We start from the raw sequence: 13,930 nt of genomic DNA, 5'->3' as shown, positions 1-13,930 counted from the left end.
TGTTAACACTCCATATTTAATGTGAATCTTCCCACGCTCCATCCCACCTACCTCACAGTTTCTTCCTGTCTACTGGGAAAAATCCAAATCATCTAGCAAGGAAGGCCAGGGTGTCTGCGACCTGGCCCTTCCTTGCCTTTCCAGCATCATTGCTTGACATCATCAAACTATAACCAGAAGACTGGAGTTCGGGCCACCTGTCACCACCGAATGCCAGTAAAGTAAAGACAGGAATTGAATCTTTAAAGTGCACTTTAATCAGCCAGTGGGCAAGCTGTAAGATGGGGGACTGTGGGGGTGGGAGGGGCGCACCCTAAAGAACAGCCTTAACATTTCATTTCCAGCTGGCTTTTTAGAGTGAGTTGAACAAAGAGAGTTCAGCAGTAAGTAGGACTTCACTGCTGCCAGGAGCCTGTGATGCCCAGTCCCCGAGCTCCTATGGACCTCCTGGACACCTGGCCTCAGGCTCGTCCTAGTGTGCTGAGGCTGGTCTTCACATAGCACTAGCTCCCTGCACCCCTCCACTCGTGTCCCTGGGCTGGAAAATTAACTCAGAGCAGACAGGCCATAAGCAATATGTGTGTGCAGATTTCCTGCTATACCAGCTTAGTGTCTCACCCGATCTCCTCCGCCCCAACCCCTATCAAAACCATTCCCCCAAATGTCTGTATCTTGACATAGGTTATGTTCCCGTAGTCTCGAGAGCCTTTCTCCTTTTGTCCCCGTTGTGAACTCCCACTTCATCTTGAAACTGAGTGTAAGCACACCTCTATACAAGTTTTCCTAATGTTTCTATCAGTTACCATGTTAATTTAACAACTGTGACAGAGGCCCAGAATAACCAATGGCTGCAATAGAAAAGAAGTGTATTTCTGACACCAAGTTCTATAGGCCCTTTGACTGTCCTTCACAAAGTCATCAGAACCCAGCTCCTGTTTTAGGCTGTGTGTAAGGACTTTGCCATTGGCAGCTTAGTCCCAAATGGCTTGCCACCATGTCCATTTCTAGCCAGTGGCTGGAGAAGGAAGAAAAAGGAGGCCTGCCTATTCCTTTCAAGTGCATTCCCTGAGAGGTGTACATCCCTTTTGATCACATTCCATCGGCCCCAAACTTAGTCACATGGCATACTTAGCAGCAAAAGGTGTGGGTAAATGTGTCCAGATAAAAATCAAGGGAACTGTTATTATAGAAGTAGAGAAATTGGGAACAATTAGGAATCCCTGCTATAAACCTCTATGCAGACCCCTTTTACCCACCAATTCAATCATTTCCATTATTCACAGAGTGTCAGGTATCCCCTTCCTATAGTCCCATTACATCTTGTGGGTGCAAGCATATATTCATTTTTGAGATGCCTAGAGAAAATCACTCATACAACGCAGCAAACATTAAATTAAATTCTTACTGTATACCTGGCATTAAGCTTACCTCTGAAAGTAAAAGATGAATGTATGGACATGATCAGGAACCCTATCCTCAAGAAATTAATGGTGGATATTCTTGTATTTTGGCATCCTTTGGTTTTTATTATTAACATTTGTGTATATACTGTATTTCTCCTTCTCTTGCTATCCTTCTGCCCTTACAATGCATATGACACATACACTTTAAAATAGCTTTATTATATCCTTTTATTTTTATTATATATTATATCTTTTTAGTCCCAAATTCTAGCAAAATATCACTCTTTCTTACAAACACACACACACACAGAAGATTAAAAAGATGAAGATATCTTAGAGGTCATTATACATTTTATTATATAGCACACAGCACACACAGGGCAATCTGGTAAAAATGGGAAACAAAAGCTAGTTACAAAATTTAAAATACTACAGTCATTTAAAACATAATTTGAGGAGCTTCTTGTTTTTTTTTAAATGATAGATCAATGTGAGTGACAATTCATTGTATGAAAACAAGATTTAAAGAGAGAGTCTCTCCCTAAAGTAAAACTTAGGCAAACAGTTGTGCATTAGTGAATTCATGGTTGCTATTTACTCTATCATGTGTATAATCCTGCCTCCTTCCCTCTCAGTCCTGGTTTATGGCCACTTTGTGGAGGGAAGTTCCCCAGGGGTTGAGGGGTGCATATAAAATCTCAGTGAGCACAGTACAAAAGTAACCATAGAGATAGGTGTGTGGATTCGACTGTTGTGAAAGCAAGGTAGTAAAAAATGTACTCTCTGTGTAAGTCACACTCTGTAATATAATCAGAACATTAAATCAGGGCTGGTGTAGAAAATTAAAAGTTAGTAGCCTGGAGCTTTCTGCCAAAAGAACTTAAAGGAGTGATTTTCATTCCCCAGAGGGTGGTATTTGAAATTTTTGTAAATTAACATTCCTTGCATTTGACTCAGAGCAGCTAGGGTGTGTTAACCAAGTAGGTATTCAAAATGCATTTGCTCACTTGCTTCAAAGTGATCTAGGCATATAAAATGTGTTCAGTTCCACTGAAGCTTGTTATAGAAATATAAAAAAACGTATGAAGCATAAAGAATTTTAACTTGTGTTCTTAAACATTAAGGCTTGAGTCATAATTATTGCTGTTTAGTACAGTTTTCTTTGCAACAATTCCTTTCCTCACATTTTTTTTTATTTTATGAAGTTATCTCATATTTAGTGTTCCATTGTGGCCTTAGGCTATACCCAACTTAGAATTTGGGGGCAGGGGATCTGTCTGAGGGATCCTCAGGACTCAAGGGTAAGATACATTTGTTCAAATATTAAATATCCATCCCCAGAGGTGGAGAGAGGGAGATGCCAAAAGGCAAGATATTCTCCTTGAGGTTGATGAACACCATCCTTTGATGCTGGGTGAGAGTTGGTTGAAAGGAGTGCTTTGCATATGCTCAAGGTTAGCTTTATTTAAAAGCCCTCCTACCCAGTCCTTGTGGAAAACTTGTTCCAAACAAATTGAGAAGGAAATGCTAAGTTGATAATGTAAAGAAGCCTTTGGAAAAACAATATATGATTGTGTGCGTTTTAACACAAGACCATCGAAGAATAGTCAAAAAGTCACTAGGGGAAAAAAGCATCTCCCTTAATTTGGAAGCCCAGAAGAATGGCGTGAGCAAGCAGTCCTAAAGGGTGGAGGAGGAGAGGAGCCGAACTCTAGAACACAGCAGTTCAGAGACAGTGCCATTTGGAAGCAGAAATGATAACCACATCTAACATTGTGAGTTATCTTGGGAATAGGAGGAAAATGGATTCAGACTTATCATCCCAGCCCTTAACTGTCCTTTGTGGCCCAGCCGAAGGAAGGATTACACTGGACAACCATTGTAATTGATTGCACTAATAATATTTCCCAGAGTTGGTTATCCAAGCACCACTTTCATGACTTTTTCCTGCATCCATCTATAACCATTTATATTGTCTATTTGATATTTAATTTTAAATCAGATTCACATTTCCCTCCCTCCCTCCCTCCCTCTTTCCCTTTTTCCCTTCCTTCCTACCTTCCTTCCTTCCTCCCTTCCTGCAGCACCCACCTCCCAACCATGCAGGGGCTGAACAGCCATCATGTCCAATTAGAAAATGTGAGGGATAACTTGGATTTCTATCATAGCACTACACTGTACCTTGTCTATTTCCTCTACCCACTATGGACTCTTTTTGTTTTTTTGAAATATTTATTCATTCATGCATACAAGAACTGGGGTACAGGCCAGAGGTGCGGGGGGGTGAGAGGATTCACCAGAGATAGAGCAGGGAACAGAACAGGCAGACTGACCGAAACACACTGCTGAGGGGAGCAGCGGGCAAGACAGGAGAGGTCTGCTGCGGAGGCTGCGGATTGCCCCACAGTGTGGTGCCCAACCCCTTGCCCCACTATGGACTCATACTTGAAGACAAAAAAGTACTGTATTTAAGCTAAGGCCCCAGGAGAGTGGCACAGAATAGGTGCCAGTAAATGTTTTGTGGATGAAGTGTTTGTGGAAGAGTCAGGATGAAAACAGATTCATTTCTTATGTAGAAAACTATAAATGTAAGATTTAGCATGATTTGCTATTAATGAAAATAACCACAACAAAAGCAAAACAATGTCATCACTTTCCAGCTGGAAACAGTTGTGAAAATGCTCCAGGCTTTAGCTTGACTGCTCTTTGTTAAAAAAGAGAAGGGCAATGTCAGAGAGATGTCACACACCAGTACAAAAATGATACTTTCTCCTTTTGAGAAGGGTCAAAAGAACACTAGGTAAAGCAGCTTCCTCACTGTGACTAATTATTATCCAATGCTAAGTGTGCATACCATTTCAAATCTCCCATCCTTTCAGAGGTGCTGGCCTTCCATTTTCCGGCCCTAGGAGATTTGAGTTCAAGGTTTAGTTAGAGGAACAGTGCTTCCTCTTAAAGTGAGATAGAGAAAATACAAGAAATTCAAAACAGGTAAGAAAGAAAGGAGAAGGATCAAGAATTCTGGCATTGGTGAAAGATTAATAAAATTGTGCCATGTCTGAAATTTTTGTTCAATCAATGATTTCAATAAGAGCACTGGGTGTGTTTTGGGGCCAGAACAATGATCATGTCTCCATGGTAGAAAATCCTAGCAAGTCAGACTATGTGAGAGGGGAAGGTGGGGTTTACACAGAGATACTTGCCTGAATGCTCAGCATACTTAATCTAATAGGTATGAGATGCTTTTGTGAAATGTCGGAGTTACTTTACTCTGTAATTGTACATGTTGCCATAGCAGTAAAATGCTTGAGTAAATATAAAATAAAAATATTAAAGATTAAATTATTATTTAATTTTAATTCCATTTTATTCTAAAATGAAGGGTCATGAAGAGTTCTACAAAATGACATGGAAGGGAGGGTATTTTTATGGTTTTATGTAAATCAATAAATTTTTCACCCCTCTCCCAAAAAACTAATCCAGCCACACTAGATCAAACAAATAAACATTCAAAACAATAAAAGCCATGAAACAACTCCTTGCTTCTGTTTGAGTATACTATTTTACTTTAAACTAGATTTGGGGAGCCATCTGCTGGTAAATTGATGAGTTGTCTGATTTTTTTTTTTTTTCCCCCAGTGGCTGTACAGTTAGGGTTGCCAGATAATATACAGGACACTCAGTTAAATTTGAATTACAAGTAGACAACAAATAATTTTTTAGTAAAAGTATGTCAGTACAGTACTTGTTCTTTATGTCAATGCTACCTTATTAAAAAATTAGTTATACTCTTTCAAGTGACTCAAAAGATTTTGTTTGAAATCTAGACCATAGGATTATTTAGAAATATATTCATTCCTATAGTCATATGTTCCATTGTGGAGCGTTCATCTTCCCATTCTATCTTGCACCTGGTAGCTTGTCATTTCTTAACTGAGTTCTTCCTAGACTGTGTTTCTCTTCTGCTGCTACAGCCTCATAATTAAGGATATAGAGCAATTATAACTAAAAATGAAAAACCAAGAGAATTCATTTTATTCTCTGTAGTACCATAATTGTAGATTCTAACTTGTCTTAAAAAGATAAGAAATATACATTTATATTTTTTGACCCTTCAGTTTTTTAATTTATGCTTTGAATTGATTATATATTCACATTTTTAATATAAAAGAATATTCAGTGAAAAATCATCTATCCCATCCTTCAGATATACAAAAGTTCCTTGCAGAAGCAACCAAAATATATGATCTTCACTCATCTTAAGGAAAGACATCATTTTCAAGTCAGAGGTTGTAATAGCATTACCCTTCTGTGGGGGTCGGGGGAGGAGACGTACTATAGCTGCTAATAGAAGACATTTCTTTCCTTATAGCTATGATTTTTAATTTATTGGCTTGGTGTTATTTTATCTCTGTAACAAATAACAAGAAAATATATTTTAACTCTTGGTTGCTTCTAAATGATCGCCTATTGTAGCAAAATCCAAATTGTTACCAACCTGCTTTATGAAATATCACAAGATGGAGATGTTGTTCCATGAAAGTGGCAGTTAAAGAGGGTAAGGGAAAAAAGTCTTGTCTCTTTGGATATCTTTTCCTCGCAGTCTTGCTCCCTGCCTTCAGTCATCCGGTTGGAGAGAAGCATTTAAAAGTCCTGAGTTCAACAAAATGGATTAAAGAACTAGACATAAGACCTGAAACCATAAAATACATAGAAGGAAATATAGGCGAAACACTACATGCTATGCACATTAAAGACATCTTTACAGACACATCACCCAAAGCAGTGATAGTGAAGGCGAAGATAAACAGCTGGGACTACATCAAATTAAAGAGCTTCTGCACAGCAAAAGAGACAATAACAAAAACAAAGAGAAACCCCACCGACTGGGACAACATTTTTGCACACAACACTAATGATAAAGGACTGATCACAAAAATCTGCAAAGAGCTGATGAGACTCAACAACAACAAAGAAAATAATCCAGTCAAAAAATGGGCAGAAGAGCTAAAAAGAAACTTATCTGAAGAGGAAATGAAAATGGCCAACAGACATATGAAAAAATGTTCAACATCACTTGTCATCAGGGAAATGCAAATCAAAACTACCATGAGATACCATCTCACACCAGTGAGAATGGCACATATTAAAAAAACTAGCAACAACAAATGTTGGCGAGGGTGTGGAGAAAAAGGAACTCTCCTGCACTGCTGGTGGGAGTGCAAACTGGTCCAACCACTATGGAGAGCTGTGTGGAGATTTCTGGACCTACTAAACATAGAGCTTCCATATGATCCAGCAATTCCACTCCTAGGTATTTACCCAAAGGACACAGAAACATCAATTCCAAAGAGCACCTGCACCCCTATGTTTATAGCAGCACTGTTTACAATAGCTAAGCTTTGGAAACAGCCCAAATGCCCAAAAATAGATGACTGGATCAAGAAGATGTGGTACATATACTCCATGGACTATTACTCAGCATTCAAAAAAGATAAACACATGCAATTTGCAGCAACATGGATGGAGCTGGAAGGGATCATGCTCAGCGAAATAAGCCAGAAAGAAAAAGAAAAATACTGGATGGTCTCACTCATAGCAGGAATCTAGAAAACTTAAATAAGGGACCAGGAAAATGAATAACTATAAGAAAGTAAAAATCAAAATCAACAAAAACTATGAAACAGAGACACTTTTGGGGGTGGGGGGCGGGAGGGGAGGGATTGTGGTCAGAATGGGGGGGTTGCAATTGTATGGGGAATATAAAAATAAAATTTATTATATTAAAAAAATGGTAACAACAAAAGCTGGAGAGGATTTAGAGGGAAAAAAAAAAAAGTCCTGAGTTCAAATCCCAGCTTTGTCTTTTCTGCCTCTAACGGATTGATGATGGTCTACAAATGCATACCTCTGTTCTTATGATGAAGATTCCATTAAATAATTAATATATTTGAAATGGCAATGCCCTCTAGCCAAAGCCACAAAACCACACCTGCAGTTGAGCAAGTTGGGTTTACCTTCATTGCAGTCAAAGAGATTGCACAGCGTGGGGAATTTAGTAGAGGGGAGAGTCTCTGTAAAATAGGGGGCTAGGATTGGACTATGATTGGGTGATTTGTGTGGAAGGACTAAGGAAGCAAGTTTCACTCTGGATTAAGTGCTATCAGAATGAAGGGGAAATCTATGACTGAGGATCTCAACGTTTATTTATTGGAGTAGCAGAACAGAGCAGGGTTAAAATTCTAAAGGTAAGGAAACAGCAGTGACTCATTTTAGCTGGGAAAGCAAGCTATTTTGTATTTTGTGGGTTGCACAGTAACTTTGTTTTTGTCCATGCTTAGACGAAAGTATAAAGTGGTCTTATTTTCTGTCACATCTTCATGATCTTAAAGTAACCCTGACTGATCCTGGTGTTCTGTGAGACTGTTTATATCCACTAGGAGAAAAAGCCTGGCCTGGCTATAAGCTCCTAGACAATTTCTGAGTATATTCAAACCTGGCTGCAAATTTAATGCCAGTCCTGGATGTCAGATTCTGCTTTATTCTTTCTCAGAAAACAGCTTGCCTTTAGTAGATGCTCCATCAAACTTGGTTATGTCTGGATTATATTCAAATTATTCAGTGGCAGGTCATGTTTCATTCAACTTTTTTCTCGCTTATATGAAGTAAGTGCTTAATACCACTGAACAATAAATGCCTTACTCAGCCTTGTTCTTTGTGCCCCTGTTTTTCTCCACCTCCCTTCTATGTCCTATTTCCCTTTTCTTTCCTTTAATTAGCTGTTGTAAATTAGCTGTTGTAAACAAGTTCATATAAGGCTTATAAAGCAGCATTCCTGTGGCCCAATCACAGAAAGATGTTCCTTGCAGAAATCAGCCAAAACAGAAGCTTCAGTCTATTCTCCCAAATATATAAGGGGGTTCAAGTATAAGTACATAGTGGCTCTTATTTAAAATCTTCACAATTTTAAATTCTTTTGCTCCCAAAAGCAAAATTCTTTTGCTTTGTGATCTTCCTTCATCACAACCTCATGCTCACCTTCCTGAGCCTACCCTTTGGCACCTTCTTTCCTTTCTTCTCTGCACATAACACACCCTGAAGGACTTGCCAATTTTCTTAGGCTCTGCTTTATTTTCTCCAATTCTATTTTCTTCTCAAAGAGTTGGGGGAGGTGTGAGTAGATTTTCCTTTTTTTCTGTAATGTTGGGCTCCGTCTTTCAGATCAATGTTATCACCAAAAACAACCAAAAATGCTGAAAAATTATGAAACAGCAATTAGATATGTCAAAAATCTGACAAAATAGCAAGGAATTAAAAGGAAAAAAAATGAAGCTAAAACAGGAACCCAGAAAGGCAACCAGGGCAAGAAATCTACATTTACCTTGAAAATCTTATGGGTTCAGCAAATATGTAACTTTATTGCAATGGCCTTGGCAGGAAGGAAGGTCAACAATAAGACACACTGTCTGCAAAAGATAGCAAGGTCTTGCAAGAGACCATCCCCAAAGGACATTGGGAGTACAGAGAACTACACCTTTAGGGTAAGGCTTAACCAGAAGTAAATGAGACCTCAGGCAGATTTTCTCTGTGTGTCTGGGAGTCTTGGATCTGTTGGTCTCATGCTGTTGTGCCTTTTGGGACATGAGAAAAAAATAAATACAAGTCTTTGGAGAAAGGAACTTTTCATCAAGTCCTCAAACTACTCCTAGAAATAATATGCCAATTACAGTGGGTGGCGCACCAAGAAAATCAAATAATCCAAAGCTTAGCTATTGTAAACAGTGCTGCTATAAACATAGGGGTGCAGGTGCTCTTTGGAATTGATGTTTCTGTGTCCTTTGGGTAAATACCTAGGAGTGGAATTGCTGGATCATATGGAAGCTCTATGTTTAGTAGGTCCAGAAATCTCCACACAGTTCTCCACAGTGGTTGGACCAGTTTGCACTCCCACCAACAGTGCAGAAGAGTTCCTTTTTCTCCACATCCTCGCCAACATTTGTTGTTGCTAGTTTTTTTAACATGTGCCATTCTCACTGGTGTGAGATGGTATCTCATGGTAGTTTTGATTTGCATTTCCCTGATGACAAGTGATGTTGAACATTTTTTCATATGCCTGTTGGCCATTTTCATTTCCTCTTCAGAGAAGTTTCTTTTTAGCTCTTCTGCCCATTTTTTGACTGGATTATTTTCTTTGTTGTTGTTGAGTCTCATCAGCTCTTTGCAGATTTTTGTGATCAGTCCTTTATCATTAGTGTTGTGTGCAAAAATGTTCTCCCAGTTGGTAGGTTTGAATCCTAGCTCTTCCCCTGCTGGCTGGGATATTATTAACAAGTTACTGCTTCAGACTTCTGTTGTTTTATATTTACACTGAAGAGAATCTTAAATTTTTTTAGCTGTAAATTTTCATTATCTTTATGGGGCTACATAGGTGATGACAACTTTTCAAAAATTTTTTTAGTTATAACTGACATCAAATTTATACATACTAAACTGTACAATTAAATAAACGTTTACATATATGTGTGTAGAGACACAGACATAGATATATCTCCATGGATATATGGGGATAACACAGAAACAAGATAATACGTTTCCTCAGTGCTCTTCATTCTTTCCTCCACTCCACACCACAGTCTGATTCCTACCCATTGTTCAGGAACCCCCTGATCTACATCACATTCTATCACTATAGATTAGTTGCCCTTTTCTAAATCCTTTAGAAATGGAAAAAAATACAGTAAGTCTTTTTTCAAGTAGCTTAATTGAGATTCATCCATACTACTGCATGAATCAATAAAAGTTTGTCCTTTTATTGAAAAGTATTCCACTGTTCTACATACCACAATTTATTTATCCTTCTGTTGGTAAATACTTTGGGTATTTCCAGTTTCACAGTATTAAAAATAAACTGAAAATTTGCTTACAATTCTTTGTATTAACACATTCTTTCATTTCTATTGGCATAGAGAAATTAAAGAATACTTGGGAATAAAAAAAAAAAAATCAAAGAATCAATGTGCTAAAACCACAATGCAAAACCTTAACCATTAAAATGAAAAAGAAAGGAAGATAAAATTAAATAGCAGCAGGCATGAAAGCTTTAGGGTTAATCCTTAGCTATAATATTATTAATAGTGACATTTAGCTGCATAAAGAGATGCACTAATGAAGTTGAATATTCAGAGCAAATAGTTGTAGACAAAGGGGTAAGACTTCCTCTCCGTTCTGTTAGGTGCCAGTAAATAAAGACATGACAAGTTCAAAGGTTAATCCACAATCTGGAACATCTCCAAAGATGCTAACAAGGTGAGGAATCTGAAAACATCACACCAGGAAAAGATCTGAGAATTGTTTGACTTCTAAGTCAAACAATCATTTTCCAATTCTTAAAGGAAGGAAGCATCTGACTTGTTCTGGAGGGCTCCATTTGACATAAAAATAAATACGATGACAGCTAGCATTAATTGGACACTATGCACACGACACAACTAAGCACTTTACAGAAATACTTGTCATTGATTCTCAAAAAAACCCTGTTGCTATTAGACATAAAGTTTGGTGACTAACCTGAGAGCATATTGATAGTAAGTTATACAATAGATTCAAACCCAAGTAAATGCTTGTTATTTTAAGCAAGTAGACATAGGGATAATTATTATAGAGCAGCAAATTACTAAATACACTTACCTTTTCTCCCTGTACATAGTCATCTGTTTTCTCTGACAGCTTTTAGTGTTTTCTCTTTACACTTGGTTCTAAATCCTTGGATTAATTTCCTTTATACTTCTTGCTTGAGTTCATTGACTTCATACTTGTGGGTTTTTAGTTTACATCAAATTTGGAAATTTTTCAATCGTTATTCCTTCAATTATTTTTTTTCCTACTCTCCTCTCTTCTCTTTCAGAGACTCCAGTTATTATATATACAAATTCACTTGGAAATTGTTCCACAATTGATTAACGTTCTTTCTCCCCAATCATTTTCTAAGTTTAATTTCAGATTTTTTCCTATTACTTTCCCTTAAAGTTCCTTCATAATGTTTAATCTCCCATTAATTCCATCAAAGGGAATTCTTAAAAATCTCAGGAATTTTAATTTTCATTTCTAGAAGTTCAATGTGGGAATAAAGAACTGCACCTTCTTATATATGTCGAATACTCAGTTTTTCTCCAATTTCTTGAACATATGTTTCAATGTCCTTGTTTATTAATTCTATCACTTGTGCTATTTCTAGGTCAGTTTTGAAGGATTTTCCACCTCATATAGATTGTATTTCCCTACTTCTTTGTGTACTTGGTAACTTTTGATTGGACACAAAAAATTGTATAAAATTTACCTTGTTGGTACCTGAATATTTTCATAATTTATAAACATTTTTGAGCTTTGTTCTAGGACTCAGTTCAGTTTATTGCAAACAGCTGCTTTCAAATATAACTTTTTTTAAAGATTTATTTATTTATGAATACAAGAACTAGGGTGTAAGCCAGAGGTTGGGGGGTTAAGGGGACGAGTGAGAGGATTCACCAGAGACAGAGTGGGGAGCAGAGCAGGCAGACTGACTGAAATACACTGCTGAGGGGAGCAGCCAGCGAGGCAGGAGAGGTCTGCTGCGCCATGGTGGGTTGCTCCCTGGAACTCCTGCAGTGGCTGGCAATAGCTTGATAGCACTGTGTTTAACTCCTGGGCAACCAGGGGGGGCCCTCAGATATAACTTAAAAATTTATCCAGAACCAAAGCAGCACTTAGTCTAGGATAATTCCTCCCCATTACTGACCAAGATCCTTAGTATTCTAACCAGTATCTGCGAATGATGAGGTTTTCCACTCTGACTATTAGAAACAGGGACTATTTCTGACCTTCCGTGAGCTCTGAGAACCATTTAATCTTTCCTTTAACTCTCCCAGGTAGGTTTTTTCCCCTGACCTTAGTTAATTCTTTCACTCATATGCACTTATCAGCCTTCAACTGAATGCTAAAGAAAACCCTCTGTAGATCCTCAGAGTTGTCCCCATGCCTTATGAATTCTATTGGCCTTGGCTGCCCTGAACATGCATCTGACTTCCTCCTCAGAGAGACTGCCTGGCTCCACTTGGGTCTCCAGGTCCCTGATAATTGGAAATTTTCTTTAGGCAGTAAGCTGCAGGCAATTGTAGTCTTCCTCGCATTTGTTTTTTTCTTGATTCAGGGATCACTGTCCCTGTTTGCCGAATGTCAATATCTTGAATGCCATCATTTCCTATGTATATAGTTTTTAGTTGTTTCAGATGGGAGGATAAGCCAGCTCCTTGTTACTGGAAGAAGTGCTATCTTTAAAAAAACAACAAGAAATCTCTAGGTAATAATACCTTGCCTTAAATCTCTAGGTTCTGATACCTTAAAAACAACAACAGCTTTCATGACACAAGAAAACCCTGAGTGGTAGTTCCCCAACAAGTCAGGCTTCCTTCTGCAACTTGTCAACTAGCTGAGTTAAGTGGAAGACCTCCTGATCACAAAACATTTTTGATATTCTACTCGCATGAGAGTGAGAAAAGATTGGGCACCAATATTCTCAAAGAACTGCAGTGCCACATGTAGGCCTATATAGGTGCCATAGCTAAACATTCGCACATCCAAGTTGTTGAAATATTTTCCTTTTTTCACATTTTTTTAATTTAATATAATGTATATTTTACATCATTCTTCCTTTATGTACAATGTATGCTCTCTCCTCTCAGGAGATTGTCCCCACACAATTTCCACCACCAATTCACTTCTGCACCATCACCAAAGCCTTGTGTAAGAACACATTTCCCACCCCACCCCCATTTTGATCCCTCTCCCTCCCACTCCCCTGTAGTGTCTCTGATTAATTGTTGCCTGTTAATTTTGTTTTTTCATTTATTATAATTATTTTTTTTCCTTGGCCCCCTATTTGCTTCCCCTACATTCCTCCTATAAGTGAAACCATCCAATGTTTTTCTTTGAAAGAGATTTTCTTTTTGAGAATGAAAGGTATAGTTGCTGAAAGTTTGTTCAACAGCATAAATTGTATTTCAGGAGCCGCCCGTGCTCTACAACCAATCTTTTTAATTTTATTAAAAATGAAAAATAGCTTCTGCTTCTATCCCTAGGCAAAACCTTTCCATTCTAGTTTCTGTTGTGTTGTTGTTTTTTTTTTTAAATCAAAGTCTTCTTTAAGGAGAATAAAGTTTTTTTTTTAATCATTTTCAGTTTTTTTCCTCAGAAACTTGAATTTAATGATGGGTTAATATAAATGGTGATACTAGAAAATAAGCAGTGCTAATTTTGGAACATTCTATAACTGTGGTACATTTAATCCAATAAAGTAATGGTATCTTCATTTCTAAAATGAGCTTTGTGCTTCGAACTTTAAACTAGTTTACAGAAAAACTTCTAAAATGGAATTGCTACAAAACTCCCCAGTTGTTTCAAACACAGAGACCTACTGTTTGACAAACCAGCTTGATCTTTGTTTCTTTGTTCTCTTCTTGAATCCTGCTGCTGTCTGTTCCATTTCTCTGAGT

Source organism: Talpa occidentalis, unplaced genomic scaffold (assembly GCF_014898055.3).
Source record: "Talpa occidentalis isolate TD23 unplaced genomic scaffold, MPIMG_talOcc4v2.1 talOcc4.6, whole genome shotgun sequence".
Taxonomy (NCBI): Eukaryota; Metazoa; Chordata; class Mammalia; order Eulipotyphla; family Talpidae; genus Talpa; species Talpa occidentalis.
The sequence above is the reverse complement of the archived record's forward strand: the minus strand, read 5'-3'. Positions refer to the sequence as shown.